The sequence below is a fragment of the Lycorma delicatula genome, chromosome 1, assembly GCF_047948215.1.
Source record: "Lycorma delicatula isolate Av1 chromosome 1, ASM4794821v1, whole genome shotgun sequence".
In the NCBI taxonomy this organism is placed as follows: domain Eukaryota; kingdom Metazoa; phylum Arthropoda; class Insecta; order Hemiptera; family Fulgoridae; genus Lycorma; species Lycorma delicatula.
The window spans coordinates 133,431,654-133,454,135 of NC_134455.1; the positions used below are offsets into that span (position 1 = coordinate 133,431,654).

At 27.5% G+C, this 22,482-nt stretch overlaps 1 protein-coding gene across 14 annotated transcripts in view; it reads left to right on the forward strand.

The window, feature by feature from the left end:
- The window catches only part of EndoA (SH3 domain containing GRB2 like, endophilin-A), a 478,525-nt gene extending 462,100 nt beyond the window's left edge, over positions 1–16,425 (forward strand). For 8 of the 14 annotated variants that reach the window (XM_075361385.1, XM_075361481.1, XM_075361412.1 and 5 more), the window contains one exon: positions 15,340–16,424. The gene's annotated coding sequence lies outside the window, so the exon portion shown is untranslated. Of the gene's footprint in view, positions 1–15,339 lie in introns of all 14 variants that reach the window. The other 6 variants (XM_075361438.1, XM_075361454.1, XM_075361496.1 and 3 more) reach the window with 3 other exon arrangements.
- The last annotated feature ends 6,057 nt before the right edge of the window (positions 16,426–22,482 follow it).

The following is a 22,482-nucleotide window of genomic DNA, read 5'->3' on the forward strand; positions in this document are numbered from 1 at the left end:
TCAGTTTTAACATTTAACAATCCATTATACTACTTGAGATAGTATTTAAATAATGGATAATGAATCAGTCGATTTTGAGGGTCTCGTGGGTTATAAGACCACCAGTATAAATATCTATTTGCCCATGTTCGATTATGAGATAACCAAATAAATAAATAAATATATATACATAAATTTATATAATAAATAAATCTAAAAGTATAAATATAAACTAACCAAACTTAACCTACGCTCACTTCGCTTGCTAACCTTCACTCGCTAGTCAAGGTTAGCGAGCATAGGTTAACTTTGGTAGGTAAATCTAAAAGTATAAATATAATCTAACCAAACTTAACCTATGTTCGCTTCGTTCACTAGCCAAGGTTAGCGAGCAAAGCGAGTGTAGGTTAAATTTGGTGGGTCTTATAATAAAAATATATATAAATTATAAATATATTATAATAGATTTATATAAATATATATATATTTATATATTTATTTATTTGGTTATTTCATAACCGAATGTGGACAGATATTTATAATGGTTGTCATATAACCCATGAGACTTGATTTTAAAATTACTTTTTGTGTAATCAGAAAATTTATATTGATTTTAATTTGCTATTAATTTAGTTTATGATGATTTTTATTCGTAATTATTAATTTCAGCATACTGAAATGTTTATAAATATATATATATATATATATATCTTATAGTAATTAATGAGATTTGAGATTTACTATCATTAAAAAAATTATTATTACCATGTTGAAGAAAGTCAGATAAATATGAAGTGAGATCAAAGAATAATGAGAATTTTAATTTTTATCAAAATAAATTTGTGCAAAGCATTTTTTGATGTAACCTTAAGTTAATCTAAAAATGTTTTTCTTTATTTTATCTGTTGTTACAAATCATTGTCCTTTTAATGTATTGGAGACTTCTGCATCAATATAGTGTTATTTTTGTCTAAATAATCATAGAATGAATCTAAATAATAGATAAATTTGAATGACGCATTCATTTGTGGCACAAAATCAAAGAATTGTTTACCAACATTTCTGGTTGTTTACTCAGATTGCCTTATGCAAATGATATAAAACCATAAGTAATATTGATTGTTGATCGTACAACCTTGTAGTAAAGATCGATAATGGAAGACTGCTGCATTGTAACTGAAAAAATAATAATAACTTAATATTCTATCAAAGTCAGCATTTTTTTTTTTAATCCTGGTTTATCAAGAAGCTTCGATCAGGATGATTGGACCTTCTTTTCAATGACATAACTATACACCCACATTTCTCATCTGTTATGACATGTTTGAGTAATTTTGAATCATCTGCAATATTACTTAACATTTGTTCGTGATATTGCTTTTGTTGAAAATTTAATAATTTTTGAAAAAATTTTACTGCTAACCAAAATTCACTCAAAATTATTTCCACCTCTTAAGCAATGTTTTTAATACTGTTTTGATGATTACTGATTACATTATCCTTTATTTTGTTTTTATTTTCATCAGTTGATGTGTTAAACCGTCCAACTACTTTTCTTGTTCACAGTCTTGAAACCATTTGTACCACTCATAAAATATTAGTATCAACATAATATCTTCTCAAAAGCCTTCTCTAACATCTATACCACTTCACTGTACTTTATTCCATTTTTAATGTAAATTCTTTGCCCCCTCATTTTCAAAAAAAATTTTCTACTCGTATTAAAAAAGTAAAATAAAATGTAAAAATTAGTATAAATAAAGTATAATATAAAATTGCAAAAAATATAAGTTTAAATTACTTTGGTGCCAAATTTTAACTAGGCATCTAATATGGCTGAAATTGTTGATATACATTATAGATAGTGCTGTCATCAAATTGTAAAAAGAAGAATTAAATTGGAAAACAGCATGTAAAATTAACAAATTCTGGTTATTTTTTTTTATCATACCTCATGCAATAGCTGCTAATGCACTATCAATTTAATGTTTCATTTATACAGAATATTAAATTAGTTTATGAGCAAACTTGTGATGAATGGAATATTGATGAATACCAGTTCAGTTTTGCAATAAGGTAGACTTGATTCTGATCCTACTAATCTTAGAAGACATATTTAAGAATAATAAAAACACCTATGACATTTATAGATCCAGAGAAGACATATTATAATGAAGAATGAAGTAAAATGTTCAATTTTTAATGAAAATCAAATTGAAATATATAGAATGAAGAGTTATGAGGGCTATTTGTAAATTAACTTATGCTTGAGTAATAAAAATTAACAAAATAGATTTTAAAAAATTTACTTCATATTAAAGACATACATTATTTCACAACATAATCCCTGCCCAAATTCAAGTACTTATATTGTTACACCAGCTTGTCTATTCCTTGTACAAGAAACGGTGCTGCTGAAGTACTCATCTGTTCATTGACTCTATCCATTAATTCATCATTGCTTTTGAAGTATTGAATAGCCAGCCAAATCTACAATTTTGTGAAATGATAAAAATCAGATGGTGCCAAATCAAACCTGTAAGAGGGATAACAAAAAATCAACCTCTAAACCTATTTAGTACACCCTTACATCTAGTTGCAGTGAGAGGCTGTGCATTGTCATTTAAAAAAATGATTCTCTTTGTTGCCATCCCCCTTTGTTTATTCTGTATTGCCCTCCTAAGCTTTGTAAACATTTAACAATAAATATCTGTAGTTACTGTCATATTCAGCTTCTAAATTCTGCTAATAAAATTCCTTTAGTCTCAAAACACATTAGCCTTAATTTTTTGTGTTTGAATTTTTTGGGCATGTGTGTGTGTGTGTGTACATCTACAATTTGTACTCTTCTTTTATTGCAATACTAATGAACTGAATTTCATCTCATTATTGTATTTACCTAAAAAATACAATACTGACAAGAAATTCAGTTCCTTTATTCTGGTATTGCTAAAGAAAAGCCAATTCTAAAACCTAAAAATCCAACAAAAATTATAATACCAGGTATGTAAATATGAAACTGGAATTTGACCATAGATGGCTCTAGCTGTCAATATAGTTACTGTCAAACTGCATCATTGATACCATTTTCTTTCTTTGACAGCTGACAAAGATTTTCAACTCACAACAATACAAGTTTCATACAACAGCATAGTTTTAATTAACGTTGAACATGTTGAGTTTTGTATCTACAAACTACGATTTGTGGACAGCATTGAAAATGCTGCAGAATCGCATTGAATGCTTTTCGAAGCTTATGGTGAGCATGCTCTTGGTAAATCAAATTACTTTGAGTGGTTTAAAAAATTCAAAATTGGCAATTTTGATGTGAGAAACTAAGAACGTGGAAGAACACTGAACATTTTTCAAGACAGCGAATTGCAAGCATTGTTGGATGAGGTTGATGCTCAAACACAACTCGCGGATTAATTAAACGTAGCATGAGAAGCCATCTCCATACGTTTGAAAGCCATGGGAAAGTTCCAGAAGATGGGAAAATGGGTTCCACATAAACTGAATGAAAGACGGCAAGGATACCAAAAAAACCACTGGTGATATACTGCTTACCAGGTACAAAGGAAAGTAATTTCTCCATCGAATTGTGTCAGGTATTGAAAAGTGGATATATTTTGAGAATTCTAAGCGTAAAAGTTCATGGGTAACGCCAGGCGAATCATCGGCATCAATTTCAAGGCCAAATCACTATGGAAAAAATATAATGCTCTGTCTTTGGTGGGATCAGAAGGCTGTGTTCTATTATGAGCTGCTAAATCCTGGTGAAACTGTTAGTACTGAATGCTACCGGCAACAAATGAACAATTTGAATCAAGCATTGTGTGAAAAACAACCAGAATATCAAAAAAGGCAACAAAATGATTTTGCTTCATGATAATGCACCATCACACACACAAAACCGGTCAAGGAAATGATTGAGGCATTCAGTTGGGAAATACTTTTACTTGCGGCTTACTCACCAGACTTGGCTCGATCCGACTACTATTTATTTGCATCAATGGGGGGACACGCACTTCATTTCTTATGAAAATGTACAAAAATGGCTCGATGACTGGTTTGCCTCAAAAGAACAACAGTTTATTTGGCTCTCTGACAATTTATGATTGTCAGAGAGATTGGAAAATATATAGTTAGCGATGAACAATACTGTAAATAAAATATTTTTTATCATTTTCATACAATAAACGTGTATTTTCTATAGAAAAATTCCGGTTTCATATTTACACACCTGGTATATTTTATAGAAGGAATTGAACACCTTTGTCTATTGCTATGACTGCTTAACAGCGTAATACAGTTTTCAGAACTTTTTTTTGTATTAAACTATTTACAACATTCATAGATGGCTCTTTAGCGTTAAGTTTTTCAACTTATGATGCAAAAGATACACACTGTAAAAGATTTTTATTTTTAAAATAATGTGATTTAAAAATAAAATAGATATGTTTTTAATAAAAATTAATAAAAAAATTGTTAGAAACAAAATATAAATAAGATTCATTAGATTTGCGAAATTTGATAAAAAACACCATTATGAACAATAAATTTGTTTTGATTTTTTGAAAAATATTGTTTTATCTCAGTGAAAATTGTATAATAAAATTATAAGCTAGACAATTTATTTGTAATTGTCTAAGCAGCATGCGGCATACGTCACATTCCTACTATTTTATTGGCCCGGTAACGATTTTGAGTTATAACTGGTCTATGGTTTGGAATTCTGTGTCTTAAGGGCACGTTATCATTAAGTGAACAAAGCAGTCCTTATGGTTTTTATATGGGAGTTTATAGCCTAGTTTTGATAATTTTATTTGTTTATACCTCCATTAACATAAACATTTAAAAATGAATCTTGTTATTTCAAGTTGAAGAACGTTTTGCAAAAATCTGGGCAGTTATTCTTTATAATCATCCAATAATTCAAGCGTGATTGCTATTTTGTAAGGATATAGTTTCAAGGCATGTAAATAATACATCTAACAACACTGGCTTTGATTATCTGGAAGTCAGGTTTTAACTGACCATCTAGAAATGATTATAGTACCAGCATAAGAATGATATTTTTAGGGTTTCTAACTTTTTGTTAATTTTTGAGCCTGGAGAACAAACTTCTTTTGGATCATAAAACAATTGAGTTATAATTTGGTTCATTATAAGAATAAAGCATATTTTAAATTCTTTCTTATGATTTATCTAAAAATAAAAAAGACTTGGCACATCATAATATAATGTGCTCACAGATCCATTTCATTGACTGATGAATTTGACTAGAAAAAAATTTCATAACTTGGTTTTCTCTCCTAAAATTTTATAAGTACAAAAGTTTTACCAGCAATAAATATATCAGCAGTACAGATTACAGATATATATTTTGTGGTTTCATACAAGGACAATCCAGTATATAAACTACCACTGCAAGAGTCCAAGTATGGGATCTTAATTAACGAAAAGATTAAGGTTGAAAAACACACCATACCAAAAATTTCAGGTTGTAAAATTATGGATAAAATAAGTTTACAAGGACTGAATGGCAAAACCTATGAGCTTTCATAATTAAAAGAAGTTTACCATTACTGAGTACAGGCCAATAAAATTAGAATGAATTTGATAAAAATATTTTTGTAAAGTGTATGTGCTTTGCGGTAACTAATCGCTGACAATAAGAGAAGAAGAAAGGAAAAAGTTAGTGATCTTTGAAAGTTGTTATTCAAGAATGTAGAAAATTTTGTGGCAAAATCTTGTAGACCATCTGTTGAGACACATTTTAAAAATGGTGGGTTCAGTTAATTTAATAATAGAGAATAAAAACAGTGAAGACTAACTAATGACTTAGAATTTAATAAATTACATTGAAGGGAAATAGAATATTATAGAACATAAAATAATATCCTGTTGAATTGCTTATGCCTCAGGAGTAAATTATATCAATTTAACCTTTAACTGTAGCACATCCTTGAGGTTATAAAACACATGGAGATTTCTTTTTCATTTATTGAATTTCTTATGTTAGTGATAAATTAAAAACTTGTTTATTTTATAATGTGATAAGACAGAAAAACTATAAATATAAATCATAATACAGTCCTTGATAAATCAAACCTTATTCATTCGAAAACCTGGATTATCTATAATAAATGCTGATTTCTGTAGTAAAGTGATAGACCTTGAAATTTCATCCAGAAGTTCCACCTTCAAATCCTGATCAGGCATGTCATATTTTACATGCTAAAACATTCATTATCATTCATTAGCAGCTGTTATAAGGTATCAACCTGTTGTTATTGAATGAGTAAATAAATAAATAAGCCAATTATTCCTTTATTCTAGTTTCAATCTCTCTTTAAGTTTGATGTACTTATTTAAAAATGGAACTATTATCTTTATAGATGTCTATTCTTTTAAAGATGTAGTTTTTTTGTAGCAACTGTTGATAATATAGTAAAATTAGTTAATTCTTTAAAATTTAAATTGTTAATTAATTTATTTTTCAAATAGTAAAATTTAGATTTTTAAAAAAAAAAGGAAAAACGTTGGAAATTAAAAGATATAAATAACTATTTTGAATACCATAAAATCAATGTTTTGACTGGCCCTTTTTTTTGTTTGTCTGGGCGTTTTATCTCAGTTGAAGTCTTCCAACCTGTTAAATTAATTATTTAGGAGTAGATATTTGATCATTTGTCCTTGCTCAAGTGCTGTTGTTTAGTGATAGGTGTTGGAGAACATCTGCAGTTCTTTTTTTAAATTCAGAAATTACTCTCTTTTTGCTTTGCTCTTTTCTACTATGTAAACTCTACCACTTATTCATCTTATGCAGGGTTACTAGCATCCAACTCCAATACCTGAATAGATAAGTTCATACCTTTTCCTTCCTCAACTCAACTTCTCGCTAGTTGAGGAATGACAACTTGGGTTGTAGATGTTCAGGTAGTAATGGTCCAATTAAGTAATAGTTGTTAAGCCAAGATCAACAGGTACCATAAGCAAGGACTTTTACTCTGGATATGCAGTTGTTTTCTTATGACTGATACAGTAAATGTCTGCAACATTGTCTTGGTGTGGGGTCCTTTCTTTTTATATTTAGCCTCCAGAACCACCATAAAGTATTACTTCAGAGGATGATATGTATTAATGTAAGTGATAGATAGTCTTGTTCAGTATCAGGTCAACCATTCCTGAGATGTTTGGTTTATTGAAATCCAACCTCCAATGAACACCAGTATCCACAATCTAATATTCAATTCCATATAAAATTAACTGTTTTTATTAGGTTTTGAACCTTGGCGTCGAATCCTGGAGTAAGAGAATTGACATGAATCTTCAGAATCTAAGCCTCTCCCTCCAGATCCTTGCTTCCATTACCATGTGTGTTCTGCAAGGTTGTGTCACCCTATCTTTAGCCAGTTTATGAAAATGATAACTCAATATGTACAGTGGAGTAGGCTTGATCGTTCATAATTATGCTGTTTTTTAATTTCATGTTATACTGTTTCTTAACTGATTGAAAGTCTACTCACACTTTGACAGGTACCACTTCGGAGAGATTCTATTAATTGAACCCCAATAACCAAAGCATGTTGATTCTTGAGGTTCAGTTAATAGAATCTCTACTAGTTGTTTTAGTAGCATGATATCCAACTTTTTTTTTATGTATAATATAGAAGAATCAGTACACATAATTCTCTCCACATCAGATACTGAAACTAATGATAGGTTTCTTGGAGGATGAATTTATCAATTGGTACATAGTTTGAGGTTGTGCAAAAAATGATTTTAATGATTATTTTTTTAGTATTGTACTCACTAAGCACTAATAAATAAATACATTATTCAGATCATAACATAATTATACATTAAATAAACTTTTGTCAGGAATAGTAGGTTTTACATTAACATAGAAAACAAAATTAATTGCTCTAACAATTGCCTGGAAAGATGACAAGAAAAAATGAAAAAAGTTTGATCAGAATATTATTCCAGAGTCCAAAAATTTTAAATAAAAAAGAAAAGTAGTTATATTTTTTATTAATATATAAAAATAATTGTTTTATTAAATAACAATAACTCCGCTCATGAGAAGATAATAAATAAAATTGATATACAATTAAGTTTTTCCATATATTAAGCTATAACCACAATAATTGTAGGTAATATGATGTAAATTGCATGTAACTCTTTAAAACAACACAGCTATTCTCAAGAATAACAAGCATCTCATGCTAGGCTTTCTATGGAAAGTGAGCTGGATTTACAGTTTTAATATATATCAATATTTCATGCTCACTGAAATAATTACAAAATTCAGCCATGCAAGTGATCCTCTGTTCACTATAATAATGGCTCTGTTGTGAAAAAATTATTACTTTCAGAGAAAGTAATTCGGACTGTTATCTTAATTGATTTAATTTTATTACATTCGTAAGAAAAACTGGGGCACATATTGTAAGGCATCAATTTAATGTACCCTTTTTTGTTTCGAAACAGTGGATTATTATACACTGTTTTGCTGAGCAACATATATTATAAAATAACAATTTTAAAGAAATTATGTGTTACACATATGAGAATGTATTTAAAAAAGAAGAATAATTTAAGATTGTCCGATAAATGTCTATTATTTAAAATTCATCAACTGAATAATGTTGTTTTTTGTAAAAGAAAGCGTTTTAATTTAATTTTAGATAAATTTGTCCAAGTTTTATTAAATCAAGTCGTAATTTACTAAAAACAGAAATGGAAGCATAATAAGGTTCTTTCTTGTTGTCTTTAAACTATTTTATACTGTACAAAAAAATTGTGTTATTCTCTCTCTCTCTAGATTGTAAAATATATCATGATTGCTGTTATCATCATACTTCATGTTATCATCTCTTTCTGACAATCATATAAAAAAAGGTTTAGAGAAAAATCAACTCATAAAAGTAATGATCTAGAAGTTGTTAAAGTTGAACTTTATCAACAGCTTCATTATATGATTTTAATTTTAATGTATGATATGATATATCTTAATAACACAGTCAAATTATTTATCTCTATTTTGGTGTAGCAAAACTGTTATTAAATAGTAGAAATCACAGTTGTTAAAACATAAGGTAGATAATACTTTGTATTATAATTACTTATCACATTTCTACATTTAGAAAAAATTATATATATGGTCGGATTAAGACCATGATCTGTGTGAGAAATGCAAATAAAAGAGATTGTTTAAGCAAGAAAAACATTAAAAATGAAATTGAGAGAAAGGAATTACAGTGAGAAGATTTCCAAAAATTTAGAAGAACCATGAAGATGAATGGAAGAAGAATAGTAGAAATCCACAGGCAAGATGTAAAGATAAAGAGTTAAAGAAAATACAGAGAAAAAAGGATAAGTCTGACAACAGGTGAAGTAGGAGTAGACCTTAGCGCCACCACATTTCCTGAAATATCATAAATATTGTTTATATTTTTATATTAAGGCACCCATGGTTAGTTAATTTAGAAATGAAAAAAGAGTATATAATCTGAGTACTAGTAATAAACATGTTAACAGTTAAATTAAAAAAGTATTTTTTTTTTTTAACAAAAGGGCTAAGTCATAAGGATTAATCAAAAATTCATAACAAATACATTTTATAAAAATGGTAGGTAGCCTAGTTTTATGAGTAAAGAAATTTTTCACTCAAATAAAATTTATTAACAATAAAAATCTCTAAAGATTATTCTCATCTACAATCTTTTAACTTGCAGTTTATAAACAATAAATAAACAGATCTTTTATTTTGATTAGTACATAATGATATATATTATATAAATCATGTCAAGAATGAATAAATATGGTGCTCTACTGATAAAGCATTTGTTTGGATAAATCAAGGGAAACCATGCTAAAACCTTGATCAGAGCAGCATCACAAAATACATACAATAAATTATTAAATAAAAAAAAATAGATGTGATTAAATGCATGTAAATTGTTTAAAATATAAAATCATAAAATAACATTAAAGTAAATACATGAAAATAACAAACATAAAAGTAACTACAAAATATTTTATAACTCAGAAGGCATTAATGAAAATTATTTGAGCATACGAGTGTATTTATGTACATGTTGAAGTAAGATGTAAAAAAGTTAGTAGTTTTTTTTAATTATACAATTTAAAAATTTATTGACGTTTTAATATTTTTTTTTTTATAACATAAAATTCTTTAATTGCTTTGGATAAATTGGTATAAAGATTTCTTTTAATGGTTCAGTAATTTATTAACAGAATGGAACACAAGGATAGTGGGGATACATATCCCCTGATTATGCAGAACCTGGACAACAGTCCCTTGTTGCTGGGTCTTTCTTATTATTGGGTGGGTATTTGTTTATTTAATATCAGTTATATCAGTTTTGTTTGTGGATGGAATTGTGAATTGCATTCCAATCGTTAGATCAATTCAAACTTGTTACTTGAGATCTTGGGAGATAAGCAGTGTATTTACGTCTTTCTCCCAGCATGATTCCCGTTCATTCTCTGAAAGTATATTGGTGCTAGTGCCTTTCAATCTAGCAAGAATGCATCTGATAAGACCCTAGTTATTGAAGAATGCAATGTACTTCTTTCTTCAGAGGGAATCACATGTGCTAACGATAGTCAAAATTGTAAGGTGGAGGAAAGAAGGATAGTTGGTGAATTTAAGTTTTATAGACTGTTCTTCATTCTCGCCATCTCATCGGCTGAGTCATGGCTGGACCGGATTCAGTGTCGTAGAGTGTAGTTACTTCCTATTTTTTTCCTTAGCGTGCCTTTCCGACACTGATTATAAATAATTACAGAAAAAATTGTTTTGTTTATAACCTCAATATTGCATTTAATGATGGTGTGTCCGCTTGAAGTTTCCGCATTAGTTGAACAATGTTCAGTGATACATTTTTTACTTTCTGAAGGATTGCTTTGGAGAAATGAGTTGGGAGATACTAACACTTCCTCCCTGCAGTTCAGATTTGGCTCTCTTGGATTTTCATTTGGTCCATTCAAGGAGGCACTACGTTGAAAAAAGTTCAGCAACAACAAGACGGCCAAAGATTTTGTGGGAATGTGGCGCAAACAACAAGACAAAGATTTGTTTGCATCAGGTATAAAAAAACTAGTTCATCTTTGGAACAAGTGTATTAATATTGTTGGGGATTATGTTGAGAAGTAGTAAAAGTCTCATTTGGTAAAAATACACAGTTTTTTCTTCATCAATTTGTCTCTAATTATTGAATGTCCCCCGTATTTTTCTTTACAACAACAAACATAAAAAAGCGATGAATAAATTACAAAAAAAGGTTTACTCTCAACATAAAACTACTAAAAATCATAAAAATACAAATTATAAAAAAATATTTATTTAAAATTTGAAGAAAACAGATGATAAATTACCAAAAAGAATAGCTCTACAACTGAACTTCCATGTACACTTTTGAAAAAGTGTACTGCACATTTTGAAAATCTAATCTTCAATTCATTTTTGGAACATTCACCTGTAACTATAGTTGAATTACACAGTAAAAAAGTTTTTTTGTTTTTTTTAAGAATATGGACTAAAGTTATAATACACAAACATTGGATGGACTAAAATAGAATAGTATAGCAAATATAGTATTATAACCAATTTAATGCAGACTTTAATGGCATTTTTTTTCTCAGAAGATATACATTACTTTTTCTCCACATTGCTCATTCTCCTTAATAAGCCTGGCATAGGATGTTTATTATTTTTGAATTAGTTATACTTTTCCGAGAGTGACTTATTTTTTGTCAGATTACATAGAAACATTAGTGTTGTGTTACTTAACATAAATATACACATATTTTATTATTTCCGTTCCACGTATGTTCATCAAATCTATTTTTCAGTGTTAGGCAGTCAGATCACATCAGTTTTCTGACATTGAAAAAATATTAAATAATACATACAGTTGCTAACTAAAATCAGTATAACTGAATTGATTGATTGACTAACATTTAAGTCAACATGCAGTGAAGAAGAAGTTTCTTAGTTAAGTTAAACATTTATTATGTTACTCTCTGTGACTGCAGTTTCTTCAGGAAAAAATATTTGAGCTCCTGTACAGGTTTCAAAAATCCTTTACATACAACTCTCTATTTGTTAAATATCATCAAGAAAAAAAAATATTCAAGTAGGTTTTTTAATCAAAACTGTTATATTGTAAGAGTGTTTTTCAGTCTTCACCTACATCAATAAATAAATAATAAATAGTTAAAATAATATAATTTTTTCTCTAATGTGTATGTTTCAATCTGTTCAGCTAGTGAACAATAATAATAACTCACCGGGTTGGTCTAGTGGTGAATGCATCTTCCCAAATCAGCTGATTTGGAAGTCAAGAGTTCCAGCGTTCAAGTCGTAGTAAAGGCAGTTACTTTTATATAAATTTGAGTATTAGATCATGGATACCGGTGTTCTTTGGTGGTTGGGTTTCAATTAACCACACATCTCAGGAATAGTTGAACTGAGACTGTGCAAGACTACACTTCATTTACACTCATACATTTAAAATAAATGTACTTTTTAGAGGATGAATGAGGATTATCATCCTCATTGAAGAAATACCATTTCATCCTGAAGTAATACCTGAATGGTAATTCCCAGAGGCTAAACAGGAAAAAAGTGAACAATAATAAGCAATCCCCACAGCCCAATGAAATAAACCCACCAAGTTAGTCTAGTGGTGAACTCGTCATTGCAAATCAGCTGATTTCAAAGTCGAGAGTTCTAATGTTCAAATCCTAGTAAAGGTAGTAAACTTTTATATGGATTTAAATACTAGATCGTGGATACCGTTGTTCTTTGGTGGTTGGTTATCAATTAACCACACATCTCAGGAATGGTCGACATGTAACTGTACAAGATTACACTTCATTTACATTCATACATATCCTCTGAAATAATACCAGAGGCTAAATGGAAAAAGAAAGTCCAATGAGATGAGAATGATATATAGGACATTTAAATGAGGTATAAGTTTGTACAGACTAATGTTGACCATTCCTAAGATGCGTGGTTAATTGAACCTCAACCACCAAAGTACATCTCTATCCACTGCCTAGTATTCAAATTTGTATAAAAACAACTAGCTTTTTAGGATTTGAATCTCAGAACCTTTGACTGAAAATCAGCTGTTAAACATTAGACTTTATTTTGCAATGAGTTAACCACTAGACCAGCCCAGTAGGCTAAGTAATATAAAGATTTAAAACAATGTTATTCTTTTGATGAATTTTTAAAAAATACTAATTAAAAAATATTTTTAAAACTGAATTTTCTGCATCTCTATGCAGTGAGTACATACCAGTAAATATTTGTTCAAATGATTTTCATTTAATACTTTTTAAATTTTAAATACTTTGTAGTTTTTTTTTAATATTATCTTCATGCAAATGAATACCTTAATATTATTTAAAAGCTTTAATTAAACTTGCCTTAGGAATAATCGAACCTTGCAACTGCCATATCTTTTGATCTATCGTATAAAATCAATGAAATTTGGTACACATATGTAACTTCGATGACAATACAGCACTACGGTATCGGAATTTGATATGACCCACCCCCACGCCTCCACGCGCTACCCCTACGCTAAATTCATGCATTTAGTTGAAAATTTTCATTTCTCATGAACTATCGTATGAAAATGATTGAAATTTGGCACATGTATGTAACTTTGATGTGTATAAATAAATATTTTTACTTTTTTTTTAGCCTTAAAAAAACAAAAATATATTTGATTACATATAAAAAATTATTTTTTAAAAAAGCTTTTATTTAACTAATATTAATATTAACATTTATAAAAAAGGAAACAAATTAGAAAAACCCTCTAAAAAGTAAAAAATAAGAATTAAATCAAATTGAGAATTTTAAACAAAAAAATATAATATATTAACAATGCACTGAAAATTAAAAAATAAATTATATAAATTTTAAAATTAAAAATAATGAAAATATTTAGTTAAATTTAAGCGTGGCACAGTTTTTTATAACAATGTTTTCAAATAAGTATTTATAGACATTTGCTGTATTTTAAAATATATTTTTTTTTTAATGATTTTTTGTTTAATATATTTTTTAGTATATGTATATACTTTATTTATCTGTAATAAAATAACCCAAGTTTTAATTCTTTGACGGTTCAAATTTGCACCAAGATGACCTTTAAGGGTTAATAAGATTAAAAATAAAAATTAAATTTAGAAATCTTGCACAAAGTTATTTACATTTTGACAGTAATCTGAAAAATTATTAATTATTATCATTATTATAATTGTAATCGTAATTATGAATTCATTAAATAAAAATTCATAATTAATTAAAATGAAACTTTTAGCGGAAAGAGTGCGTTCAATTTGGCTTCGATTACAAGCAGAATTCGAAGATGAACTATGTGAGAACATGTACAAAGAAAGCGAGTGGGTGCATTTTCCCAGATTGTTACTTGTAGCTAGTCAGTCTCAACTGGGGAGGTTTCAGCAGACCTTACTGCCTCCTCGCGTCATTATTGAAAATGAAAATGAAAATTAATTGTTGTAAAAATAAATGTTGTGTTGTTTTAAATAAATTATAAATACTGTGCCACGCTTTTAACTAAATATTTTCATTACTTTTAATTTTTAAATTTAATAATTATTGCGTTTATTTATTTTTTATTTATTGGTTATTTATTAGTTATTTATATAATTTAGTTTTTAGTTTTCACTGCATTTTTATATTTGTTAATATATTATATTTTTTTGTTTAAAATTCTCAATTTGATTTAATTCTTATTTTTTACTTTATAGAGGGGTTTTCTAATTTGTTTCCTTTTGTTATTAATGTTAATGTTAATATTAGTTAAATAAAAGCTTTTTTAAAAAATAATTTTTTAGATGTAATCAAATATATTTTTGTAATTTATTTTGTTTTTTTTTTGTATTTTTTTATATGTTTATGTTTAAAATATTTAATATATAATTTTTCAGATTGATGGATTTTATTTTATAATTTATTTTTTATTTTATGATACTGCTTTGATAAAGGTCTTACTATGGTTTTCCTTGATTCACTCACAAATTCTGAGTTTGATTTTCTTATAGAAGTAGGATATTTATCACTTACTAATGTTATCGATATAATATTATTAATGTAGTGAACAGAATAAATATTTTTATAATGGTGTTAAATGTTAATCTGAACATAAATGTTGCAAACATTGTCAGAAATATTTTTGATAGTTTTTCTGATGCAACTATTATTATGTAAAATCAAATAGTTTTATATAATTTGGTTGTAAAATGGTATATGAACTCAGTTTTCTTCTTTTTTTTCAGGAACTCATCTTTTATGTTGTTTATATAAATATTACAAAAAAAAATTGTATCAACAGTTGAGCGCAGTGATTTCTTAAAGAAATTATGAAATTTGGTAGCTACATTTAAATGGTTTACTCAGTCTTATTTTACTACATGTTTTTAATTTTTTGTTTTTAAATATAAATTAATTAAACAATAATAGTAATAATGTGTCAGTATTTATTAATTAATCATCTATTTACTTCATGGATAAGTACAAGACTGTTTATTTTTCCCGACTGCAGATTTCTTTATTTAGAACTTTACATAAGAAGCTGTCACATTTCTGCACTATTTAAAAAAAAAACCGTTAACCTTTGTTTTTCTCTTTTTTTTGTAATGTAGAAAAGTGTTATTATTTATAATAGTATTTATGATTAATATTGTCACATGTAATAACATTTTTAATATATCTAGCTTTGTTTTTGTACAGTGAAATACATTTTATTGTGCACATTATGATACTAGATACTATAATTCCATTACGGACTATAATACAGAGATACTCACATTTCATTTGATTCATGGAATGTTATGTACAACTGGACAGCAACTTGTTGGAAATATCATATCATTTTCTTGAAGGCAGGTCCAAACCCTTTGTACCATATTTTTTCGTAGGACATCAGAGCTAATGGAATTCATCTCAAAAAGATATGTTGCAAAGGGTTTGCAACATACCTGCCGTCAGAAAAATGGTGAATTTTTCCAACACTGTCTGTAAAATATTAACAATTGTGCATCACTAAAACTTTCCATGAATTAAATCAAATGTAAGTATTTATGTATTATAGTCCATAGTGAAATTGTAGTATATAGTATCATGATGTGTACAATAAAGTAATCTCACTATATAAGACATGCAAATTCATTTTAGTGAATTTTATGTTTTTAAAAATATTTAATTTGGTGTGATTGTTAACCAAAAATCCTTAGAATAATAATTGTTTTTAAATTCTTAAAAAAAAAGTTGTATATTATTATCAGTGGTAAATATTATTATATTAATCTCTAAATTAAAAATATGTTTTGATTATTAAAAAAAAAAAAACCCTTAAAATTGTTATAAGGTACAAAATATTTTTTTTGTGTGATTTATATGTATGCATGTTTCAATTTTTCATTCATCTATTATACATTAAATGTTGTGTGTTTTTTTTTTTTAATTTATCTTTTATCTGTTGTAATTTAAGTATATTATTTTACTTAACTATTACAATTATTTGAGTAAATTTTTATTCTAAATGTATAAATAACATATATGAAAGATGTGTATGTATAAGTTATATTTTAATTATAAATCTCTGATAAAACTGTTTTTTTTTCTTCTTTATTTAATTTACTAATTTCTATTTTATTTTCAGTTAAAGATGTAAGAGTCAAATATAAACCAGAATTTTTCCAAAACTTATTTTTCAAAATAATTTTCATTTGTGAAACAGAAAACGATCATTAAAAAAGTTTTTAATGATAAACTTAAAATGATAAACTAAAGTGTTTAATGATAGACTTTTTCATTAAAAAAGTCTTTCAATTTTCCCATCACTAATGCTTCCTTCAGCAGTTAAAGCATATGATAATAGTTAAATTAATATTTTATTCACCTTGTAAATAATTATGTATTATTCTGATTATGGCAGGATCGGGTAATATGCTATACCATAGATTAAAGATAAAACTGCTCTAGCATTTTCCTTGGAATATTTATCCTTGCTATGTAATATTATTTATAAATATAAATATATTATTATAATAATTATTAATTATTTATCAGGAATGTTTAATATTTATCAGAGAAGCATCATTAAATATCTGACTGTCTTTTGCAAATTAATGTGAAGAGTATATTTTCAAAAATAATCAAAATTACTACATATAAAGAATGCCCTACTACTTCTTATTGTACTTCCACTGGATTTCCACTGTACTTCATGTTCAGTGTTTATTACAGTATTTTTTAGTATCTAATATGTTCTTCTTGTACTTTAATAACCGTTTCAATTCTTTTAAGTAAGTTTTTTTACATATTTCTTTAATCTCTTGATCATGAAACCACACCTTTATCACAGCACAAATCTTCTTTTCTTTGGTAGTGCAATCCATTTTTCTCAGTCTATTCTTCACAATTGCCAACAAATTTTCAATTGTGTTCAGGTCTAGTGAATATCCAGGCCGGTTCAAACATTGAATCCCTTTTTGAGATATGAAAAGCTTAACTTCCTTTGATGAGTGGCAGGGAGCCAAATCTTGTTGAAAACAGCTTTTGCAATTCGAAGTAGGCTTGCAAGTTTTTGAAGTTCTGGTAGATCCCTATTTTCCAATAATAATTATCATCCAAGAGATGGGTAGTAAAGCTTTAGGTCCAAAGTAACTGAAGCATCCTCAAAACATCTTCTTTAAAGGATGCTTTACAATTTGTTTTATCTTCTTAACTACAGCTAGACTATTTTTACAGTTTCTGTGAAACCCGCTCATCATCGCATGTTCGCACTTATGACACACTTACACTTTGAACTAGAAAATGACTCTCGTCAGAGAAAAGGGCTTTTCTCCAAGTCTCAGCACTTGTTTTTGTATTTTTTGACCCAAAGAAGCCTTTTCTTCTTCATGGTGTTCAAGAGAAGTTGTTTTCTTATAGACCTTTGTGCTTTTCACTACTTTCCAGAAGTATTCTTCATGCAGTAGAATTGTGAATTTTCACACCGGCTGATTCTAAGTCTTTTTGTAACTCAAAACTACTTTTTTGAAGATAAATTTTAAGATGGTTTTTAATTTTTTAAGGTGGTTTAATATTTTCTTCTACAGCAATCTTTTCATTAAGATGAAATTGCACCCATCTCAAGATTTTGTCTAATTGTGTTATTAACTACTTCTAGACTAATCTTATACTCTGCTGCTATCTATCTTTGAGTAATATGAGTATGTTCATTGAGTGTTATTATATTGCTTCTTTTCTTAGGAGTTAAATCCATATTGCTACTTTTCTAAATGAATTAATGAAATTACAAGATCACTTACACTAGAAGGAAGTAAAATAAAATTGGTAAACGATACACATAACCTCTCAAAACAAACATGATATTTTCAGCCAGTACTTGAAATGGAGGGAATCAGCTGTACTACATCTAGAATCAGTGATACAACATAACTAACTAAAAATTACCTCTTGTTCATATTAATTTACACAAGACTGTATTTATAAGTAAATATGTGAAAATATTAAATAAATATAAACTATAATCTATTAAAAAAATAATAATTTAAAAGGAGTTGATGGAAATTATTTGATAACATGTTAGTACATGTTAAACAAAGCTACAGAAATAGAAAATCTGTGCACTTGAAAATAATTAAATACATGATATTGTTGTGGTTTTTTAACATAAATTTATAAATGTACACAATTAACATCACCTTCAACATCAATTTAATGCACAGTGACATGTTAACTGTACTGTAGACAAAGTATTCTGATAACTGCACTTTCAGTTTCTTGTTGCAGCTGCTCAGTATTCTTAGGTTTTGTATTCTTGGGGGTGTCTTTCAAAACACCCCCAAGAAAGAAGTAAATGAGCTTTAAGTTTGGAATCTGAGAACTCTGAAGCCCTTCCTTTTCATCCTATCCATCATTCAGAAAAGATATTGTCAAGAAATTCTATTATGATAGTGGAATGGAGCCCCATCTTGTTGAAAGTAGTACACTTTTTAATCAACAAAAAAGATTGTATAAAGTTGGAATAATGTTATTTTGTTGCATTTGTAATTGAAAGATGTCAGGGACAGTCCTTTCAAAGAAGAATGTCTCAACAATATCACTAGAAGATAAACTATATCATATATGTCTGTTAGGTTTGGTAAATTAACAAATAATATTCAATTATATTTGAATTTGCGTTATTCTAATATATACTACTATGTCTAATAATTGTTCCATTAAGCTTAAAACTGGTTTTATCAGACCATATAATTAAATCTTCAAACCCTTCATTTATTTCACACTTTTCCCAGCTCATTCACAAAACTGTACTCATCTGTCTAGATCATCTTCTATTAATGCATGAGAAAGTCTTGGCTTGTATGATCTCCACTTATTAGCTCGTAAAATTCTATCTTATAGTTTTATTTTTAGAATTCTATTTTATTAGAATTTTATTCTTTCTTAGTGTTCAAAGAATACTGTGTTTTTTAATACAGTCTTATGAACACATTGCTGGAGATTTCTTTGGAGATTGTGTAATGGTGTGTGTATTAATAAAGTAGCATTTTCATTACCCATAGAGGTTTTTCTTCAACCAGACCGTGCCCCTTGTTTACATTTTCCTCTGTTCTAGTAGATTCAAAGATATTATGAATTCTTGCAATTGCTACTCTTGTACGATGTTGAACAATTCCATTATTCAACATCTTTGAACTTCTTTAACATTCTCAGATTTTCAATAACTCTTCAAAAGCCACATGTATTGGTAAAAGACAACTGAATTTTAGCCATGTTTATTATAAAACATAAATAGCATACAATCTTGCAGTGAGTGACAACAGTGAAAAACAGATCTTTTAACTATTAATTGATATGGTTTTATTGTTCCTACCCCTGTTTGGTTTCTAACTATAACCACTCAAAGAGCATATACATTTGTTTGGGACACTCAGTATATAAATATATATATTTATTTATTTAAACAACTGAACAAAAATAAAAACTTATTTTGATTTTAAATTTCTTGTCAAATTCTTAATAACAGATTTACACAAGAGTTTCTGATTGAGATTTCTTCAGTTCTCTCCCTATGTCACTAAAAAACCATAAAATATATATGACTCTTATTGGTTCAACAATTGCATTAATAGAAGATTTCTGTGGCCATTAAATATCAAAATATTTTTACTTTGGCAAGTTAAAGAAAAATTAAGAAAAAAATCTTAGAGATTGATAATCTTTTTTCCATATTAACATATTGGTTTGCTTTTTTTTTAATGTATGTAATTTTTTTACTTTTGTCTCTTCTAACACTATTTGTCAGTTGTTCATAGAACTATATTCATAGAAGTGATGTTGCACCAACATGACTGTAAATTTTACCTTTTTTTACCTATTGCCTAGGTCCTGTAACATACAAAATGGAAATTGGTGGGAGAATAGGTCGCCTCACCATAAATGTTCATAAAAACATACAAAATCGGTACTACAACCAAAATGTTAATAAATCCCAATTCATTAATTTAATTATCAAAAATCTATTCCATGTAGTTAAATTCTCTGTTTGACATTCTGTGTTTCATTCTCTATAGCAAATGTATTATAGTAAAACCATCAGTTGTTCTGCTGCCTTAAAAAAAAATTTGTATATAAATAACACAGCTGAATATCATAAAAGTTGTTATATCCTTAAATTCAAAGAAAAAATGGACTATCAGCTAATGCTTTTCTGGTGTATAAAGTATTTATCTGTCAATTACAAATCACGATAATGTAGTAATTTTAATAGTAATAATAATAAATAATATTATGAAAGGTAATAAATTTATAAAATAATATTACATTGGCTCATGAAATTTTAATTTTCATCAATTATTCCCACACTGAATTGAGGTCATTTATTTTGGTTCTGATAGAAAAATTATAGTAATTTCTTTCTTAAAAATATCTATCTTTTAGAGTTTTAATGCATGTAAATTACCTGAGATGCATGATGTGTTTGTTAATGTTATTTTCTCTAATGATGCTCGTTATACAGCTTCCAATGAACAGCTTAAATGTTATTTTTTTAAGCTATGCATTTCAGAGTTGGATTGACTTACTGATACGCAATGTTGTACTCAGCTCTATGAAAGCGGGAAACCACTTCATTCCTTACTTCTACCACCTATCATGGTTTTTCTTGTTTTTTTGTTTTTTATTCTTGATTGATTTTTTATTAATTATTCTTGAATTTTAGTGTCATTTGTATTGTAAATTATCTTATGTAAGGTTATCTATAATCATTTGTTTTTAACTCATTAATTTATTAAATAATTTTCTTTAAAAATAGAATAATAATAATAAAATAAAACTACTTTATTATAAAAGTAATTAATTATAGTATGTAAGTTTTAAAAAGAAGGAACTAAATTCATGCAAAAGCATCTTTTCTTGTCAACTTGTGTTCTGCAAAAGTTAAAAAAGAGCAATTTTTAGTCAATTTTTATATAATATTCTTCATAAGGAATCTAACTTTAAGGAAAAAAATAAATTTTTAGAAATATTTTATTAAAAAAAATTAATCATTAAATATTTTTTCTCTATATAATATCACCATAATGAAGATTGGTAATTAATATTCTTATTTTTAAAACTATTTCTTGAAATAACTGACTGGAACTGCACTCAACCGCACCCAAACCGCTCTCTTAGATTTCATAATTTCAGTATTCGTCTTTTTTCAACACTTCTTTTGCTTTAAATTTTCTTAGTGTGCTAAATTTAAAAAAAAAATTGTATTTTTCTCTCTTTTTTTAGATATTTTAATTTTTATTTTTTTACATTATACCTTCTTGCTACCTCATTATTCTTGGTTTCTCTAGATATTTGTTGTTTCCATACTCCCAAAATATTCTGAAAAGCCATTTATAAATATTTTTATAAAAAAATAAATTTTATTTTAAGCAACTTAATTTAGAGTTCGTGCTACCACACTGTGCATAAATATACTAAACTCATAGCCCCCCATTAAACAGATGGAAACTAGACAAGAAGTCTGGATTTTTAACCGCGTAAAACGTTTGTTACATCTACAAAATGGATTTATATTTTTTTCTTATCCTTATAATTAACCTTTACATTGTAATAATAATTATAATAATTATTTATTGTTTTTATGATATTATGTATTAATAAATGAAATTTTAAATATACTTACATTAATAATTATGATTTATGTATATTTATTGGCTTGTAATAAACTGCACAGTATAAATTACTGATTTCTGAAATTACTAGTAGCGACCATTAAACTGTATACAGTCTATGATTTCTTCTCTCCTTAAAACTCCTCCACATACCTGATTTGAAACAGAATTTCATTCATACGAGTATGTGTTACTCTCAAAGAAATTATATTTTAATTAAAAAGTTACTACAAGTGT